Source organism: Leucoraja erinacea, chromosome 1, assembly GCF_028641065.1.
Source record: "Leucoraja erinacea ecotype New England chromosome 1, Leri_hhj_1, whole genome shotgun sequence".
Lineage (NCBI taxonomy): Eukaryota > Metazoa > Chordata > Chondrichthyes > Rajiformes > Rajidae > Leucoraja > Leucoraja erinaceus.
Window position 1 is genome coordinate 25,197,099 of NC_073377.1, and position 21,420 is coordinate 25,218,518.

A 21,420-nucleotide genomic window follows, 5' to 3' on the forward strand; every position below is an offset into this window, starting at 1 on the left:
TCACGGGAGGGGATGAGGGGTGGGGGTGGGGGATGATGGTGAAGGAAGATAGTGGAGGTGGGGTGGGGGAGGAGGCGATTTTGTCGTTAACTAAAATTGGAGAATTCAATATTCATACTGTTGGGCTATAAGCTACTCAAGCGGAATATGGGATCCTCTGTCATCTGTGGGATGTAGTATTTGCGGGCTGCAATTAGAAGTTCACGGGCTTTTACTGATTCAGGGCTTCGTGATAGTGAATGTGACTTGGAGTCCTTGTACTTTTATTTTAACAGATAAACCAAGTGACACATTTTCAATTAATTGAATACATTTGAACCAAGAGTGGTAACCTTTTCTTTCTGTCCTATCTTACAAGATAAAAAGAGATACCAGAAGAGGGAAGGAAAGTATAAAATTAAAACTTTTGTTGATATGAATATTGATGGTGTAATTAATTACTTAAAAAATACAAAATTAATTTGCTTACATTTTAAATTCTGTGTAATCTTTAGGGAGAGATAACTGTGTCTTCTATTTTATTTTTAGCATCAGGCAATGCTTACATAAACGGAACCTGTCCACATTTCCTACAATTTTTAAAAGAAATTCTCCATTTGTCAGCTATTTTAGAACGCTGATTTGTGTACCAGGAGAATTAAAATAATTTGAATTTTGGATTTAAGAAAGGAATGTCAAAGTAGCACTCTGATCCGCTGACAGGAAATAGGCAGATGTGATTGTTGCTCGGCTAACTATGCTGGCAAAGTGTCTATACCTTGTGGTAGCGAGATATGTTACTGCTTTTAACTTTCAATGAACTGGATGGGAGAAAGTCTGACATTCAGGCTTATCCCCTTTGCAAGAAGGAAATATGCAATTATGACTGCAAATTGACGGTAAAATGCTGTCTATTTGTTCTACTGGACATCAAACAGTTAATTTGAAAGTGGCCCAAACTGGGAAGCTGGCTGCAATGATAATTCCCCTCCCCCTTTCCACTTTGGTGTTTTACTCAAACTGGTAGTAAAACTTTCTTTAATCCCAATGAGGCTTTTTAGGCTTCCAATGTGCAGACAAATATCATTTTTCTGCACTAGAATTCTGCTGCCTTCTAATTGACACACATGAAGTTGTAGTAGGTTTCTTCAGAAATTAGTATAACTAGGAATTTTCTATTTTTAAAAAATGCGAATGTCCCCCTGGTTGCTAACAATTAAGAATCTGAGCTGCAGAAATTAAGGACAGGGCCCTGTTGAGTGAGGAGGCAAAAGGTTTTGGAAGGACTGAACAATTGGTAAAATGTACATTTGCTTCTAAAATGGCTGCTTGCTAAAGGGTGTGGTTAAAAACAGAAAAGCGGCTGGTGTTTTGCAAACGGCATTCCCTGTACTGTGGCATGTCCGACCCAATAAAATCATAATGACTCTTCCTGGCTAAAAGTAGTGAAGGCGTTTGATTTACTGATTTAAATGTGAACAGTTGTTTCAGCAGTTATTCGGGAGAAATAAACAATTTGTGGCACCTTTTAATTTTCTTTGCCTCTTCGAATCTAGACTGCATTATCAGTGAATATTTTTTTTACTGTGTAGGAAGCATTAAGTTAGCAGTTGCCCCTGTGATATTTATTTCCGTCAGGACTCCAGGCAGCCATTTCATACTGTAATGTCACAAATCTTTATTGCAATTGGCTTTCCCAGAGATCACAGCAACTTGCGAGGAGAAAAAAACCTGGCTTTTTTTAGATACGATTCAGAAGGTGCAGCCTTTTTGAAAGAAGAGTTTAAAGTGCTGTTTTTGGGTGTAAAACCCTGAAATAATGTGGCACAAGCGAAGGGAAAGACTGGCCAGTATGTGCTGCAGTACAGGTTTCCATAGCTGTACGTGGGGTGGCTGGAACCGGCTGGAACTGGTTTGAAGCTGATCAGCTCATGAACAATGCAGCCACTGAGCTACATTGCTTCCTCCTTCATGGCAGCAATACAAGAAGCTTGCAGAAAGGTACCATCCAAAACAGCATGATTGCACCCTAGACACACTATTCTGGTATGTGGATAGTATGCTAAATACTTTATAAATGGGTATGCTTGTTAATATCTTTAACAAAATAATTGTTTCACTGTATCGAGGAAAGAGATTCAAGTCTGAAGGAAGGTTTGTGTGCTCCCTTTACAAAAAAAATGGTGGATTCATTGGGGTAATCTGTTACTTACTGCGAGCTGCAGTGTATCTGGATCAGAAGTGTATATTTAAATCTGGAACCATCTTCTTTGTTGCTGTGCTGATTAGGGTACTGCAAAGTGGGCTTTTAGTACATTACATGGGGCAGAAAAGACACGCTTTGCTGGATTGCTAGCAGAAAAAATGGAGGGATATTTTGGTGCTGCTTTTTTCAGTTAAAGAGCATGTACTTCCTCACAGACATGGTGAGAAATATCTTTATATTTGGGTCAAAAAATGCCACAGTTTTGTAATATAACACAGGAGACTACAAGAACGGTATCCTACATTAAGCAAGTCACCATGCCAGGAGAATTATGGTCATAAATAAATCTAACTAGTTGAATTTGACAATATACTGCATAAAATATTATATAAAACAAAACTGGGATTGTTTTTAAACAAATTGCTGTCTACTATTTTTTAAAAAGGGTGTAAAAGTGTATCTGTTTCAGTAACTTAAATATCAGCACAAAGCCTTCTGGGGCTACTGATTGACACCTCCCTTTTAAAAGCCTTCCAGACGCTGGTCTCTCTAAAGCTTTAGGAGGGAGGAAATGTTCTTTGTTTTCTCCTAATTCTCCAGAGGGATTTCTCGACCATGGCCACCAGCTTTCTCGAAACAGCAATCTGAGTTCAAAATATTATACGGAACACACAAATATATTATTGGTAGCAGTTAAATTTGAGCATTTTGTGCTAACAAACTTGAGAGGCTGGAGCCTCTTGCCCAGTGTGTAGTATTCGATTCCTTACTCGGTTACTATATTTAAGTTGGTGTTTTTGGTGCCGGTAATTGCGAGCGCAAAAACATTTTGGTATTCTCTTTAAAATTGGAAAACTATAGCTGCCACGATTTTGGATGGACTTTTCATCTCCTTTTGATGGATACTAGAGCACAGAAAATGCCGACAGTTCTTGGTTACAGCTCAGTGGCAGCAGAGGCCTAGTTCAGGGTAAGTAACTGATGGTTTAACAGACTTATTTTATTACCGTGCATATTCTCTCTGGTCTCACAGCCTCCTTTCTTTATTTTATGGGCTTGGAAGCATGTCAGATAGTAGGATCTTTGGCCTACTGCTCTCAACACACATATCAAAAGTCCAATGGGCACAGTCCAGCAGCCCAATTCTCACTACTGACATTTTAATGATTGTGAACTTGTTTGGTTAGTACTCAGATAGAAATGATAATATATTATTATATTAGAAAAATAAGTTGGCCATGATTTAATATGTCAGTGCTGCATAGTTCCTTACAGGATGAACTCTACTTTGTGCTTGCTTCACAGACAAAGGAAATATTGTCATCCAAGACGCCCACTCCTGGGCCTACTCTTGAGTTACAGCATGACATTGACAAGGACTGGATGCTGCCTGACCTATTTTCCATAAAGGAAACACAGTTGCTACATGGTGCATTGAACTGTGGAATTAAGATTTCTTAAGATTGATACCTGGCTTCTGCAGTCTGACAATCTTAGCTGGTGTGCTGCTGGGATGATGATAATGACTGGGGATAGAAAACAACTGAGCAGCAGCACTGTATTCACCCATACATACTTCTCCAGCATACTGTTTTCTTTGCACCCGGATATTCAAATGCTCTTGGGAGTGGCCTTCAAAGCTCAATCCTTCATCCAGAATGCTGCTGGCTATTTATCAAACAGCACCAATTCATGACATCTCCATTACTTGCAATTGTATTGACTCCTAACCCCAACGTGTTTGTCTTCCAACGTTCACCTTTACGTTCAGAGTCCTCAGTGGGTTTGACACCCTGTTCTGTGTTGTGTGTCATGGGCCCCACCCGAGAAGGAAACGAGGCCAGGGTTATAATTTGAAACCAGGTAGGTTTGACATTGCAACACTTTGTGTCTGCTTAGATTTTTGTATTGAATCTTTGGAGTGGAATGCAAACTTTCTGCCTCTGAGAGTAGAGTGATACCGCCGACTGTCACCTATCCATGACCAGAGATGCTGCCTGACCTGCTAAGTTACTCCAGCACTTTAACTCTCAGAATCTTTGGCCTCTCCTAATACAATCAGCTTTATCATTTGGTTTTTAGTTGTATTTAACTAACTCTCAGAATCTTTGGCCTCTCCTAATACAATCAGCTTTATCATTTTGTTTTCAGTTGCATTCAACTCTGAATGGCGATATGCTTTTACCATGTGTTAGATTTGCTTTTATTCTGACTTCCTTTTATGTTTTTTTTCCCATCCTTACGTGATTTCTCCTCTGCAAAGCTCTGCAACCATTTGAATCGTGCAACAATAAATGACAGAAGTGGAGTTAGTGGGTACAGGAGAGAGTGAAATATTTGCAGCAGTCTAATTAAATTAGTGAGAGATGAGTTGGATAGCTAAGATCTCTTTTAGCCAGCTAAAAAATATTTTCTCAGAATCATAGTCAGACAGCATGGAAACAGGCACTTCAGCCCAGCTTGTCCCTACTGCCCAAGATGCCACTCTAGTCCCATTTGGTTACATTTGACCCATATACCATTAAACCTTCTTATCCATGTACCTGTCCAAATGTGTTTTAATTATCTTTTTCACACAGAGGGTGGTACGTATTTGGAATGAGCAGCTAGAGGAAATGGTTGAGGCAGGTACAAAAATGTTGCCCCTCCGGTTCCTATTGAATCTTTCCCCTCTCACTTTGTACCTGGTTCTTGATTCCCAACATCGTGTAAAATACATCAGCGTGAAGAAGGATTTCGACCTGAAATGTCGCCTGTTCCTTTGCTCTATAGATGCTGCCTCACCCGCTGAGCTTCTCCAGCATTTGTGTCTACCTTCATGAAAAAGACTGATCATTGAGAAGGGTCCCGACCCAAAAGGTCACATATCCATGTTCTCAAGAGATGCTGCCTGACCCGTTGAGGTACTCCAGCACTTTCTGTCTTTTTTGATCATCTACTCTATCTATGCCTCTCATGATTTATACACCTCTATGAGATAACCCCTTGGTCTACTTAGCTCTTAGGATTGAAATACTTTGCCTACCCAATCTCTTCCTCTAACTCCTTCGAGTTCTGTCAGCATCCTTGCGAATCGTTTCTGAACTCTTTCCGGCTTAATGGCATCCTTCCTATTGCAGGGTGAAAGGGTCTCGACTCGAAACGTCACCCATTCCTTCTCTCCAGTATTTTGTGTCTATTTACTGTACTCCAAATGTGGCCTCAAACACCATTTTGTACAACTGTAACATGACATTGCAACTTCTATTCACAATGCCCTGAATGATGGATGACAAAATGCTAAAGTCCTTATTCACCACCATGTCTATATCTGATCACTCGCAGGGAATTTGGGGCTTGTACTCCTAGGTTTTACTACTTGTCAATATGCCATCCAGTTAGGGCGACTATTTTTGTGCTAGCCACAGAAGAAGATGCACAAGATCCTATTGCAATCGCTCCATGCTCTTAAATCTTTATTCCTACAGATCTGTACACTGTAAATGGCTCGATTGTAATCATGTATTGTCTTTCTGCTGACTGGTTGGCATGCAACAAAAGCTTTTCACTGTAGCTCGGTACAAGTGACAATAAACTAAACTGTACTGAACTGAAAGGTCCCTCTGTTCCATGATGATCCTCTTCACTGTGAAGGTCCTGCCCTGGTTTGACTTGCCAAAGTGCAAATCTCGCACTTATCTGCATTGAATTAATTTGCCATTCCGTGGTCCAATTACTAGCTGAACAACGTCTTGCTGTAATTCTTGATTACCTTCTTCACCGTCTATAATACCACCAATTTTAATATCACCTGCAAACATACTAACCATGCCTTGCACCTTCATTAATATCGATGACAAACAATAAGTAAGGTTTTAAAAAGTGGCAGGCCATGATGGTCTGCAATAGGAAAAAGTCTGGATACATGTCTCAGCCCCAAAAGTCGACCATCACTTTGCCTGCACAAATACTGCTTGACCTGCTGTAATCCTCCCGCTTTTTGCAAGAGAAAGTCGTACTATCTAGCCTTGATAAAGCTCACAAAATTCTGCCTGGGCCAGGTAGATTGGTTGTGGGACATTCCCCTGGCTTTGGTGTCTAGTATGTGTGCATGATTTCAGGTTGCAGGGCAGGATGTTTAGGATTGGATTGACTTGAAATGTCTGTACTCGAAGGTGGTGAGCCTGTGGAATTAGCTACTGCAGAGGGCTGCAGAAGTCAAGTTACTGAATATATTTCATACGGATACATACATTTCTCGTTGCATGGAGGCATTGAGAGATATGGGGGCAAGTAGATTAATTAGTTATTGAATTAAAAACAGCCATGACTAGATTGAATGCAAATATGGTTTGAAGGGTTGTATGACCTACTCGTGCTCCTATTTTCTGTGGTTCCGTATACTCCACAGATTTCTTTGTTCCACCATTGTGAGTTGTACATTCAGTTTCTATGCTCCTAGATCTGGAAATTCAACAATTCCTGTCTATCTATTCTTCTCCCTTTTAATAAAACATCCTAAAAATATATATATCACTTTGGTCATGTCCTAATATTGCTGCTTGTTACTCAGTGTCTTTATTCTTGCTTGTGGTTTTGTGAAGTACTTCAGGACTTTCCAGTGTATTTAAATTATTTTTCTCCAGCTTTAATGGCTATCTATGGCCCTGGAATGTCTGACCAGCAAGGGCATTTCAGATTTTATTGCTGTGGCTTTAGGCTTGCTTTGAGGCCTTTTTAGTTTAGGACCAGAGGTTTCATAGAACATAGAATATAGAACAGTACAGCATAGGAACTGGCCCTTCGCCCCACAATGTCTGTGCCAAACATCATGCCAAGACCAATGCATATCTGCCTGCACATAATCTGTTCCCATCATACCCTTGTGTCTCTTAAATGCCGATCTCCTATCAGCCTTCAGCACCATTGTGGCAGTGTATTCCAGGCACTCGCCACCTATCTCCTTTAAACGTTGCCACTCTCACCTTAAAGCTATGCCCTCTAATATTTTATAAATCTTTCCAGGGGATAAAAAAAAAAACCCTCATGGGGTTTTAACTGGACTCTGCTAAATTTCATTGTCATTATTATTGAGACTAACATTTTATTTCCAGGTTTATTTTAACACTTGATTCCAACTATCCTGGTAATTCTAGGCTATGTCTCCAGATGAACAGTCCAGCCCTCAGGGTGCTGGTTATATAATTTAAACCATTATACTACCTTACAACCAAAGGACTGCCATTTGACTGTGGCCAATAATTATTTTCCACTCAATTTGATTTCTTCAGCAAACAATGTAGTACTGAGTGTTTAGGAGCTTTTGTTTTGTCTGTGAATTTATGCAGGAGGAAGTATACTAAACACTGAATGGGACATGGTTTGAGGTCAGGTAAGAGATTATACAAATAAAGTTTGAGTTGGCCACTAACTAATTAGATGTAAGTGTCTTTACCTTCTGTATGAACTGCATGCTAAGGCAAACACATGAATTTGATTATGCCAATTTGCTGGATGTTTTTGAGTGAGATTTAGCTCTTAGGACTAAGGGAATCAAGGGATATGTTGAAAAAGCCGGAACGGGGTGGATGATCAGCCATGATCATATTGAATGGCGGTGCTGCCTTGAAGGGCCGATTGGCCTCCTTAACCTATTTTCTATATTTCTATGATTAAATTTGTTAATTTGTCCTTTAATTCTCCTTCCCATTCCTATACAGCCCTTTCTGTCTTGGGTCTCCTCCATTGTCAGAGTGAGGCTAAACGCAAATTGGAGGAACAGCATCTCGTATTTCGCTTGGGCAGCTTACAGCCCAGTGGTATGACTTTTGATTCCTCTCACTTCAGGTAGCCCCAGCATTCCCTCTCACTCTATCCCTCCCCCACCCAAGTCGCACTAGCTTCTCATTTTCACCCTACAAACAGATAACAATGGCCTGTTTCTTTTATCATCATTACTTTTTTGCATATCTTTCATTCATTGTTCTTTATCTCTCCACATCACCATCTATATCTCTCGTTTCCCTTATCCTTAATCACTGAAGAAGGGCCTTGGTCTGAAATGTCACCCATTCCTTTTCTCCAGAGATGCTGCCTGTCCCGCTGTGTTACTCCAGCTTTTTGTGTCTATCTTCGGTTTAAACCAGCATCTGCAGTTCCTTCTTACACATATGTTCAATGTTTTCCCTTTTGAGGTTTCTTGTTTTGATGCCATCATTTGGGGAAGTAAATATATTATGGTAATAATAATAATAATGGATGGGATTTATATAGCGCCTTTCTAGATACTCAAGGCGCTTTACGTTGCATTATTCATTCACTCCTCAGTCACACTCGGTGGTGGTGAGCTACTTCTGTAGCCACAGCTGCCCTGGGGCAGACTGACGGAAGCGTGGCTGCTAATCTGCGCCTACGGCCCCTCCGACCACCACCAATCACTCACACACATTCACACGCAGGCAAAGGTGGGTGAAGTGTCTTGACCAAGGACACAACAACAGTATGCACTCCAAGCGGGATTCGAACCGGCTATCTACCGGTCGCCAGCCGAACTCTTAGCCCATTGCGCCATCTGTCGCCCCTCCGATTAAAGATGGTACAAATGGGAATGCCATAAAGAAAAAGAATGCTGTAAAAGTGAGAGCCCGTGGATGTCGATTTTTAAAATAATCTGACTAAGTCTACGATATTCTTGAAGGTGACAAAAGGGTGTATTTTTTAGGACATCATAAATTGTCCTAAAAGATTTAATAATGTAAGTAGACCAAATTGAGCAAAGGAAGACATCTGAATGTTTAGTGAAGGTGATGGAATGTCAGGAGTTTATTGAGGAAGGAGGTGACAGGATGGTGACTAAGGAAGGAATTCCAGAATTAAGTGTCTTGACTGTCGAAAGCACAGTTACTGATAGTTTAGTTTTTCTATTATTGTCATGTGTACCGAGTTACAGTGAAAAGCCTTATGTTGTGCGCTATACAGTCAAAGACTGTATGATTACAATCAAGCTGTCCACAGTTTATAGATAAAGGATAGTGGGTACATTTAGTGCAACATAAAGTCCCATTAAAGATGGTTCAAAGGTCTCCAATGAGGTGGATTGTATGTCAGGACTGCTCTCTAACTGGTGGTAGGATGGTTCAGTTGCTTGATAACAGCCGGGAAGAAACTGTCCCTGAATCGGGAGGCATGCGTTTTCAAACTTCTGTACCTCTTGCCTGATGGGAGGGGGGAGAAGAGGGAGTGACCGGGGTGAAACTCGTCCTTGATTATGATGGTGGCCTTGCTGAGGCAGCATGAAGTGTAGATGGAGTCAACATTCAGCCTATTCGGCCATTCGGCCCATCTTAGGCTGATCTAGCTCTCCATCTTAGCCCCATTCTCCTGCCTCCTCCCCATAACCCCCGACACTCGTACTAATCAAGAATTTATATATCTGTGTCTTAAAAATATCCATTGACTTGGCCTCCATCGCCTTCTGTATTGGTTGTTTGCATGATGGTCCGGACATGTCCATAAATCTCTGCAATTTCTTGCGGTCGTGGATGAAGCTGTTCCCAAACAATAATTATTATCCTGATAATATTCTTTCTATGGAACATCGATAGAAGTTGGTGAGGGTTGTTGGGGACTTGCCCAACCTGCTAAGCATTCTAAGGAAGTAGAGATGTTAGCGTACTTTTTTGGCAATAGCTTTGGTCCAGGACAAATTGCTGATGATATTTATTCTGAAGAACTTTACGTTTTTGACTATCTCTGTTTCAGTGCCATCAGTCAAGGAAGTCTGGAAGCTGAAAGGTTAATTTTATGCCGTCCCAAGATAGTATAGTGTGGATTTGGGAAGGAATTATATGAGAAATGGAGGGTGGAGAGGGGCAGGATGTTGCAAAAATGGAGTGTCATAAAGGTGTTCAGAGCAGAAATGTGCCCTTTGGTCCACTGTGGCCATACAAACATTTTGTCCTTCTCTACCTCTTTCACTTGCCCGCATTAGTCTCACAGAAGGGAAATGCTGTCAGAAACCTATCATGATGGGTGGTGGACATGGGCAAGGGTGTTGGGCATGGGCAAGAAATAAGTCTGAAGAAGGGTTTCGGCCCGAAAGATTGCCTATTTCCTTTGCTCCATAGATGATACTGCACCCGCTGAGTTTCTCCAGCACTTTTGTCTACCCAAGATAAAAGACAAGCAGCTGAACCGTTTTAGTAATTTTCCATGACAGCTTTTTCTCTTCATTGGAGGGTGGCAGAACAACTTAGTACAGGTGCACAACCTTTTATCCGGAGTTCCGGAAACCGAAAAGCTCCGAAAACTGGACATTTTTTCCAGGATGTCGTCTGCACACCAAAGCTCGCATTTGGCGCCAAACTTGACCCGAAACGACCCACGGTCAACCCATGGTCTGTACTACTGTAGCGGCTGCCTCCTTCCCGGAGATCGGGGAGAGACACTTAAAATCATTGCATCTGTAGTCAGTTATTAGGGCTTAAAAGGGGGGGGGGGTGAAGGGTGGGGGGGGGGGGGCGAAGGGGGAAACTTAGTTAGTCTACCTGGTCGGGAGCGGGCAATGCCTTACCGGGTCGCCGAGCAGTAAGCTCCGGAGCGCTGTGGCGCCGACTCCCAACATCACGGAGCTGGGGCTGCGGGCGTCGGTTGTAGCTCCGACCCTGGCAACTCTACCCTCGGCTGCGCAGTGCTCCAAATCCAGCGCGGCCCGCGACCGGATGCCTGCAGCCCCAGCTCCACTATGTTGGGAGTCGGCGGCCACAGCGCTCCGGAGCTTACCGCTCGGCGACCCAGTAACGCATTGCCCGCTCCCCGCTGGTATCCCAGCGCTGCGACGCCGCCGACTCCCAACATCACGGAGCTGGGGCTGCGGGCGTCCGGTCGTGGGCCGCGCTGGATTTGGAGCGCCGCGCAGCCAGGGGTAGAGTTGCCGGGCTAGGAGCTCCAACCGGCACCTCCCGCGGCCGGACGCCCGCAGCCCCCAGCTCCGCTATGTTGGGAGTCGGCGGCCACAGCGCTCCGGAGCTTACTGCACGGGGACCCGGTAAGGCATTGCCCGCTCCCCGCCTCTTCGACCAGGTAGGGGACTAAGAATTAAAGTTTCCCCCTTCAATACCCCCCCACCACCACCACATAAAATCCCTCCAAACTAACTGACTAACATTTAAGCAATGATTTACAATGATTCTCCGGTCTGGAGGCAGCCGCTCCAGACTTTTCAAGCCGCCCGCGCTACCTACCTAATCTAAGCTAAAAATCTTCCATTCCGAAATACGAAAAATTCCGAAATCCGAGAAATGTCTGGTCCCAAGGCTTTCGGATAAAAGGTTGTGCACCTGTACAAGGAAGTGGTAATGGAGAAAATAAGTCAAGGGTTATACTTTAGTTTTAGAGGGATATGAGCCAAACTCAGGCAGATGGGATGAGTATAGATGGGACATCTTGGTCTGCATGGACCTACTGGGCTGAAGGGCCTGTTTTTATGCTGTATAACTATATGACTCTCTTTGACTCTTGGCCGGTTTCCAGCTATCAAAGGCACATTTTTTTTGTTTGGTTTATATTCCTGTGAAACATCTTAGTTTTTTCTGAGTTGATCCAAGAGTGATAAATAAAATATAATTACTTTGAGAAGAATATAGGCGGCCCAGTGAAGATACCATCTATTTTGTTCAGTGCCATTCATAATCCTCTTTTGGTGCTGGTCTGGCCGGCTGAATTAATAAGTATCACCCTTTTTTTTTAAGGAGACCATTCTATCTTTGGCCTCTTGCCTACAAATAGCAGCATCTGTGAAGTGATACCGTTAATTTTTAGGATAATGATACTTCTATCAGTGCTGGAAAAAGTAAGGCCATTAGTAACTTATAGAGCATCCAATGTCTTGGTGGGTATCTCGGTCGATGCAGTACCTTTGGTGCCATCTAGTTAATAGTATTGATTTAGCAGGCTGTAAATAGCAAGAGATAGATGGAGGTGGTTAAAAAAGGGGAGTAAAAAAACATCAATAACATCTCTAGGACATCCAAGATGTCCTCTTCCTTTAGTACACCTGGTTTCCTGCCCTTCTGTTGTGATTGTATCCCTAACTTCTGTCTCTTCTGTCCTGTAATTCTGCTCTTGCTCCCCTGCCTCCAGATGGAACCAGGATAGAGTTCCCTGGTCATTAGCTGTCATCTCACCAGCCTCCACATCCATTCTCCGATATTTCTGTCATCTCCATCATAATCCCACCACTCGTCGCATCTTCCCGTCCCCACCCTTTTCCGCTTTTTCCGTAAAACCCACTCCCTCCTTGGTTTGCTCATCACTTCCCATTCAGGCTGCACCCTCCTCGGGTACTTTTGCTGAGTGATCACAGGAGACGTAACATCTGTCCCGAAGATAGACACAATAAGCTAGGAGTAACTCAGTGGGACAGGCCGCATTTCTGGAGAGAAGGAATGGGTGATGTTTCGGGTCGAGACATTTCTTCAGACTGAAAGTCATGGGAAAAGGAAAATAGAGATATAGATGATGATGTAGAGAGGTATAAAACATTCAATGAAGGATATGCAAAAAGTAACAATCATAAAAGAAACAGGCCATTGTTAGCTGTTGGGTGAAAACTAGAAGCTTGTGCGACTTGGGTGGGTGAGGGATGGAGATAGAGGGGATGTTGGGGTTAATTGAAGTTAGAGAAATCAAATATTTATACCACTGGGCTGTAAGCAGCCCAAGCAAAATATGAGATGCTGTTCCTCCAATTTGTGTTTAGCCTCACTCTGACAATGGAGGAGACCGAGGACAAAATGTCAGTGTGGTAATGGGAAGGAGAATTAAAGTGTTTAGCAACTGGGAGAGCAGGTAAGTTTAGGCGGACTGAGTGAAGGTGTTCAGCGAAACGAACATCTGTCCCTATTCCTCTACCTCATGTCCCTCAATGGAGCCCAGTAGCCCTTCTAGTTGAGACAAGATCAAGTGCACCTCCTCTAACCGCATCTACTGCATTTGGTACAGCCTCCTTACTTTGGCGAGATCAAGCATAGGATAGGTGACCATTTCATGGAGCATTTGCGTTCAGTCTGCCAAGGCCTAGATCACCCAATTGCCTGCCATTTCAACTCCACCTCCCATTCTCATACTGACCATTCTGCAATGGGCTCCGTCATTTTCAGAGTGATACCACACGCAATGAACAGTGTGAACATTGAATTCTCCAGGTTTAGGTAACACTTTGCGTTTTTTCCTCTTTCTCCCATATTTTAAAAGGGATGCTGCCTGACCCGCTGAGTTACTCCAGCACTTTGTTACTGTATTTTTCCTGTGTTGCACCTATGCAATTTACTACATTCTACGGAAGTTGCCAGTAGCTATACTGGAGCAGAGGTGACGTTGATTCTGGAGGATTCATTTTTCAGTGGTACAACTAGGGCAATGTCCTCTCCTATGGATTTTGCTGCATCCAATGCATACAGCTGTTTGTGATGTCACAAGATGTGAATTATATTAGTCAAATATTGCTTTTGTGATGATGGAGGTCTCAGGAAAATCCAAGATAGATTATCTACTCAGCAGTTAGTAATTTTTTTTTAAACATTTTATTCATTATATGTACATTGTATTTTCTGCATATGTCTTTCCAACATTAATTGCACCATCAAATTGATACATTTGCATACAATGTGCCAGGATCACTTTTTTTCCCTTTAATCAATACACCCATGAAGTATTTGAGAGCCGGACCCACTTGGTTTACAGTGACGACTGTTGTTCTTCCCCACAAAGCTTTTGTGGTGACTGTACCAAGCTTCAGTGCATTTCTCAGCACGTACTGCATCTCGGAATAGTCGGCAACTAGTCGGCAGCATTTACTGAAGGACATCTCCTCACATTGGAAAACCAAGAGGTTTTGGCTAGACCAAAGTAGGTTTTCATCAAGTTAATGATCCTCCAGCAGCTGTTGATGTTTGTCTCATTGTGTCTCTCTGGGAACAGTCCGTAGATCACAAGAGCCCTCTGTTACACAGCTGCTCAGGCAGACTTCAACAAGATCAATGCATTCTTTTCCAGACTTCCTTAGCAAACACGCAATCCACAAAGAAAAGTTACAAGAGCTTCAGCTTTGTGTTTCACACAGGTGTTTGCTCAAGTCATTGTTTGGGATGGAGAAGTCTTTGGAGGCTCCACCTTACTAGGAAGAGGAGACTGTTTACATTGAGACTGAGGCTTCTGGGTTAACATTTTAGCCTCTGTCAACCTAGGTTGCCGGTTTTGACTCCTAGAGATCTTCTTTGAAGCTATAGATCAGTAGAAAGGAAGTATTACTTGGTGGACCTGCTTAATTGAGGTAGGACATTAAAGAATCTCAGTGGGAACCCTCAAGCAATGTCATAAAAGGGTTTTTAACTGATCATTGTATTGCAAATTGGTTGGTGCATTGTCTGTGTTATAATAAGGCTACTTTCTCAACGAATGTACTTTCCTAGGCTCTACACAAATGTGACATGCCGCTGTGTTGTGTCATACAAATCTTCGATTAATTAATTAAATTGATTCATTCTAATTAAGTCATTAGGTATAAATTCATACTTTTTTACATTTTATGATTCGCTTCACTTGTCCTGTATCTTTTCAAATTGTACAATTTTATGCAACAAAACATTGGCTTATTTGACCGGCCATTGAGAATACTTGGCACTAATTATCTGGTCTGGAATTTGTGTTAGTAAATTTAATTTTTTCAATTTCTCACTAGATTATTACCTTTATAAATAGTAATTTACAGAAATGTTGATTGTATCGCATCTTCCTTTCATATTGGCCCGTGCGCTATTTATAGAAGAAATGAGGGAAAAGTAAATAGTCTATATTAGCTGCTTTTTAAAAAATGTTTTCACTTGATGTATCTTTCCTGTTAACTCAACCAAAGAACAATTTGAAATCAAAACTACTTGGAATGAAATATGTTGCTTTGTGTTATTCATGTAACTCAATACGAAAGAATGCTCTTTGGACTGAATCGTAAGCTGAAATTTAAAGACATGGATTTTTTGTTTTGATCGGATAGGAGATAATTCAGTGAGGATATAATGTTCCATTGCAAATAATGTGTTTCTGCTAAGTGGCAAGTAGACATAGGCAGACTAGGATTGTATGTTTGCAAACAGTTTTGTTTTCTCCAACACTAAGCGATTCCGTTCCATCACCACTGAGGAAACATGCAGAATCTATCCCCTGCAAAACTACCAGATGTGCAACCCATTCATTTTCTTGTGTTGATAACTGTTATCTGACCTCTGCTACATCAAGCAAATGCCACACAGGAATATAATTGAGGTTGCAATGCAAGCTCGGCGCACCTTGTTATAGCTGGTGCACACTGCTCTTCCAGATCTTTAACTGGCCAAAAAATTAGAGAAAGCTTGTCCCTTCCTTCAAAGTTGGATTAAGATATAACATTAAACATTTGCTGCATTAGATTGTTTAGTTTACCCAATGCTGTAATTATCAGAGAAGAATGATCGGATCATGAGCTCCCTGGAAGGCATGACCAGCGGAGTTCTGCAGGGAGCTGTTCTGGGACCTCTGCTGTTAATTAGATATATGTGTGTACACACACACACACACACACACACACACACACACACACACACACACACACACACACACACACACACACACACACACACACACACACACACACACATATATATATACACACATACATATATACATATATGTGTGTGTGTGTATATTAATGTGTATGTATATATAGATATATATATAAACATGTGTATATATATGTGTATGTATGTATATATACATGTGTGTGTGTGTATGTATATATGTATGTGTGTGTGTATATTTATATGACTTAGAAGTAAATATAGATGGGGTGGTGGGTAAGTGTGCTTACAACACTAAAATGGGAGGAGTTGCAGAAAGTGAGCAGGTGCTTTACGCGGCGTGTAGGAGTATGGGAGGCACTGCGTTTTCTCGGCTGCTTTTAGACTATAGAATGTTCCTAAGTAAGACATGAGGTTCTCATTGCCATCCCTGATATTCCATCTCCATTTTAAGTAGTCATGGGTCAACAGTTCCCTTGTGTTGCTGTAAACAATGCATTTTTGTTTCAAAAATGGTGAGGCAGTATGTGAGTGCCAGAGTCAAGGATGGAATACGCATAAGCATGCATGTTTAGAAGTGTTAAAGAAATGATATCGTGATTGAATGGCAGAGTAGACTTGATGGGCCTAATTCTACTCCTATCACTTATGACCTAATGGTTGAAAGCACTGAATACAACAAAAGCTATGAGTAGAGACAGTGACCCCAGTTGTAGGACTGAAGGCTAATGCTCTAGAGCCAGCAGCACCTCCAGTTAAGCGGGTCAAGCAGCATTTCTGGAGAAAAAAACATAGGTGATGTTTCGGGTCAGCACCTCCAGTTAAATGGGTCAGGCAGCATTTCTGGAGAAAAAACATAGGTGATGTTTCGGGTCAGAACCCTTCTTCAGACTGACAGGTAGAGGTGGGGAAGGGGGGAGGGGGGGGGGGGGGGGGGGGGGGGGGGGGGACACACACACACAGGAGGTGAGAAAAAGCCAGAATAAATCGGGGCCAACATCAGATGATCTCAAGAAGGGTGGAGTCCATAATGGCCTACTGATGGCTGGGGAAGGTGTGATAACATAACGATTGCAAGGATGTGAATAGTGGAACCAGTATGATGCTACGGCAAGGGAGGACTCGACCCTTCCCAAGGTCATTTGTTGCTGGCTCTGATCTGTTCAGGCCCTTTATTGCCTCCAGTTCCTCTCCCCCCCCCCCCCCCACCTTTATCTTTCAGTCTGAAGAAAGGTCCCGACCTAAAATGTCACCTATTCCTTTTCTCCAGAGATACTGCCTGACCGGCTGAGTTACTCCAGCATTTTGTATCTATCTTCAGTATAAACCAGCATTTGCAGTTCCTTCCAGCACCCCTGGCTAAGCTGTTAAGGTTGTGTTCCAATGGAAATGTAGGATCATTCCAAGTAAAATGCTGTGCAGTCAATCTATTCCCATTTTTCAGGCAACAGGAAACCACAGGCCATTTATTTTAAGTTTAGTCAGAACATTTTTTTTATCATCTATTATTAAATGGCTTGAGAACAGGACATGCAGAAAAGAAGTCATTGTATTTAGGCAAAGCTAATATGATTCGGTGAAAGGGAAATTGAAGGGAGTTACCATCAATAACCTGCATCTATTGCCAGTTTGGGCTTCAACAAGGGTATTTTGCTCCAGTTTTCATTGTAGCATTCATCCAAAAATGGGCACAAGAGGTGAATTCAAGAGGTGAGGTGGGAGTGACTGCCTTAAATGCCAATGCATGATTTGAAAGAGTATGGTAGTGTTTCGAGACATCAGTGATTGTGCACATTAATTCCAGCCTCCCAGACAGCCTAGATCCATTACAGTTTACCTACCAGTTGCAACAGGTCCATGAGGTTGATAATTGCACTGTGGGCAAATGATGTGTTTTGCAGTAGTGCTGACAAAATTTGAATAGTTTAACTGCGAAAAAAAAAATGCCTACGGGAATTAAGATCTAGTTACTAAAACTCAAATTCCCAGATCAGTGCAATGACCTCCAGTAATCATATGCAAAATAGTGCAATTGCACAGCAATTACATATAAATTGCATTTGCTCAGTGCATTCAGAAGAGTTTCAAAGAACAATGGCATTTCTAAGTAAGTGAAATGCATTTTAAGTATTGCACCTGGCAAGAGATCATTTTATATAAAAACAGTAGGATCAGTAAATTTACATTTCGAAATATCATGCGCCGGCCGATAGCTTTTGGAGAGTTCATGATGTAACCAGTTGTAATTATGGTACCAATTATGGTATCTACACCGGATGATAGTCTACCATACAATATAGGAAAACATTCTCATATTTACAATTAAGGGCCAATTGTATTCGGGTTTTTAATACAAATTCAGTTTACCCGAGTTTAAATTAAAACTTGGGCCAGGTGCTGGGAAACTCTGGGACGCCACTGCTGAAGAGAACATCTGAGCTTTGTCTTTCATTCAGAGGTTCGCGGGCGGGCTGGGGTGACTGTAGGGCTCTGAAAACTTTGTTTCCCAGGGCTGGGGTGAGTGTGAAAGGGGTGGTTTCTGGGCAGATCTGCCCAATCAGCAATGTTTTGAGCCGCTGCTTTATAGAGAGACACACATTGCCATCCCTCTGGTCTACGGACCTTGCTGTCGGGGGAAAAAATAAAGTTAATGTTCAATTTACCTAATCTTTTTGTTAGAAGTTTACCAATGTTTTGATGAGAGATGAATCTTATTAGACACAAAAAGCTGGAGTAACTCAGCAAGCCGGCAGCATCTGAAGGGTCGAAACGTTTTTTCAGTCTGACGAAGGGACTCGACCAGATACGTCACCTATTCCTTCAGAAATGCTGCATGTCCTGCTGAGTTACTCCAGCATTTTGCGTCTATCTTCGGTGTAAACCAGCATCTGCAGTTCCTCCCGACAAAAAAAAAAACAGCCTATGATTGATGCCAGACCTTGAACAATTGCAGTTCAAATGGACTTTTGAATGCAATTTTGGAAGGATTGTTCTTGAAACAAACTGCTCTAAAAGTTTGAAGGAAGGAATTGCAGATACTAGTTTAAACCAAAGATAGACACACAATGATGGACTAACTCAGCTGGTCAGGCAGCATCTCTGGAGAAATGAAATGGGTGATGTTGCGGGTCGAGATCGTTCTTCAGGCTGGGTTTTTTTATAGTGAAAAAAAACTGCATGACATCGCTTTTACCATGTGATGATTTTTTCACACGTTGTTGGCTCAAGAGCAACTCGGGAGAGGAACTTGGTAACTCGGGAGACGAACTTGGAACATCGCAGAAGTAAATGGCAAACTTAGACATACCCGTGGGAACTCGGTTAAACTCTTGAACATAAACTTGGAATCTCGTACGCAACCACGAGTCTGATTTTTGTCTTTCACTCGTGGGTGGACTCGCACCGTGAGACGGGGGCTTTAAGCAGTTTATCAGACAGGTGTGTCTTTGCAAAATCTATCCCCAGCTCATTGCTTAGTGATTAAATCTTCTGCTGAAAGCCTGAATAATAGGGAAATTACATCATTTGATTGCCATGGTAATAAACCATAATACACCCATCACTAAAGCAGGCTGGAAGGAGATTTTTCAAACAATTCTTGTCAGCAGGAGACTATTACTGGAGATGTACAATCAGTATGTGTTGATACATTTTGTTAGCAAAGTTGTAAAGTGCTCATCAGAGCTTTTTATGCTGGACATCAAAATTCCCCACATTTGAATTTCAACGAATACATATTTATTCTTTATTCTGCAGTGCACAGTTATTACAGCATACAATGGTAACGGATGAAGCTGAAGTAATTTTCCTGGTATCCACTTCATATTGGTTGCAGAATTTAGATAAAGCAAAATATTGTAAATATGGCAACTTTGAAACAAAGAAACAAACTGTACAAATGAGTGAGACTTGAGAAAAGTACTAATTCCTCCCTCAAAAATGGAGAATAATCAATGATCAGTCTTAAACTGGAATCAATAAAAGGAGGAGGGAATTCTAAATAAACATGAAATGAACATCACTAATTCTTGAGAGGGATCATCGGTAGGGCAGAATGTGTGTGGCAGCTTCAAGGGAATATAGTTAAGCTAATGGAGCAGGCTAGAGCATGGTAGTGTGTGAAGTTGACCAATTTGGTAATCAAAACTGACAACAATTATTTTTAAATGATGCGAGAATAGGTAATTCAAAAGAAAATGATTGCACACAATTCACTGAAATCCAACATGCAGGTAAGTAAGTGATTAGGGAAGCAAATAATATTTCAGCTTTTTATTTCAAAGGAATGGAGTATATTAATAAAGATGTCATAAGTGATAGGAGCAGAATTATGCCATTCAATTATGGTTAATCGATCTCCCCCTCCTAACCCCATTCTCCTGTCTTCTCCCCATGACCCCTTACACCCATACTAATCAAGAATCTATCTTTCTCTGTTTTCAAAATATCCATTCACTTGGCCTCCACAGCCTTCTGTGGCAAATAATTCCAAAGATTCAACACCCTCTGACTAAAGAAATTCTTTCGCATCTCTTTCCTAAAGGAATGTCTTTTAATTCTGAGGCTATGACCTCTAATCCTAGACTCTCCCACTTGTGGAATCGTCCTCTCCACATCCACTCTATCCAAGCCTTTCACTGTTCGATACATTTCAATGAGGCCTCCCCACATTCTTCTAAACTCCAGCGAGTACAGGCCCGGTGCTGTCAAATGCTCATCATATGTTAACCCACTCATTCCTGGGAGCATTCGTGTAAACTTCCTCTGGATTCTCTCCAGTGCCAGCACATCCTTCCTCAGATATGGTGCCCAAAATTTCTCACAATATTCTAAATGCAGCCTTACCAGCGCCTTTTAGAATAAAGGAATAAAGTTCTTGTTCTTGCCTGCCCAGCCTCTCCCTATAGCTCCGCTCCTCGAGTCCTGGCTATGTCCTCATAATGTGGCATCGTCGTCTTGTACAACTTTAACATAACATATGATAATTGTTTGGAAATGTTATAGACCAGACGGCATAGCTGTAAGGTAAGAGGGACAAAATGTAAAGGAGATGTGCAGGGCAATTTTTATTTTACACAGAGGGTAATGGTGCATTGCCAGTGGTGGTGGTGGAGTCTGATGGTATACCTGGTCGCGTTCTCAAGACCTGTGCAGACCAACTGGCGGGAGTTTATGCAGACATTTTCAACCTCTCACTTCTGAGGTTTGAGGTTCACACCTGCTTTAAGAGGGCATCAATAATACCGGTGCCCAAGAAAAGTAAGGTGACGTGCCTCAATGACTATCGACCAGTGGCACTAACGTCTGTGGTGATGAAGTGCTTTGACAGGTTGGTTATGGTGCACATCAACTCCTACCTCGACAAGAACCTCGACCAACTACAGTTCGCATACAGCCACAACAGGTCAACGGAGGATGCAATTTCACTGGCTCTCCACTCCCCACTGGACCACTTGGACAATAAAAACACCTACGTCAGGCTGTTGTTTATAGACTAAAGCTCGGAGTTTAATACCATCCAATCTTATGCGATCCCTCTGCAATTGGATCCTCGACTTCCTCATCCACACATCACAGTCTGTTCGAATTGAAGGATCCTCTTCATCCCCAGTAACAATTAGTACAGGAGCACCTCAAGGCTGCGTG

The 21,420-nt window shown here is 42.1% G+C and overlaps 1 protein-coding gene across 13 annotated transcripts in view; it reads left to right on the forward strand.

The window, feature by feature from the left end:
• znf532 (zinc finger protein 532) overlaps positions 1-21,420 on the forward strand; it is a 122,132-nt gene that overhangs the window by 43,960 nt on the left and 56,752 nt on the right. For 3 of the 13 annotated variants that reach the window (XM_055630546.1, XM_055630644.1, XM_055630598.1), the window contains exons 1-3: positions 1,643-2,025; positions 3,047-3,155; positions 3,491-4,048. The exons of 2 other annotated variants lie outside the window; for them this stretch is intronic. The gene's annotated coding sequence lies outside the window, so the exon portion shown is untranslated. Of the gene's footprint in view, positions 1-1,642; positions 2,026-2,049; positions 3,156-3,490; positions 4,049-21,420 lie in introns of those variants that run through there. 8 more of the 13 variants (XM_055666245.1, XM_055630232.1, XM_055666359.1 and 5 more) reach the window with 8 other exon arrangements.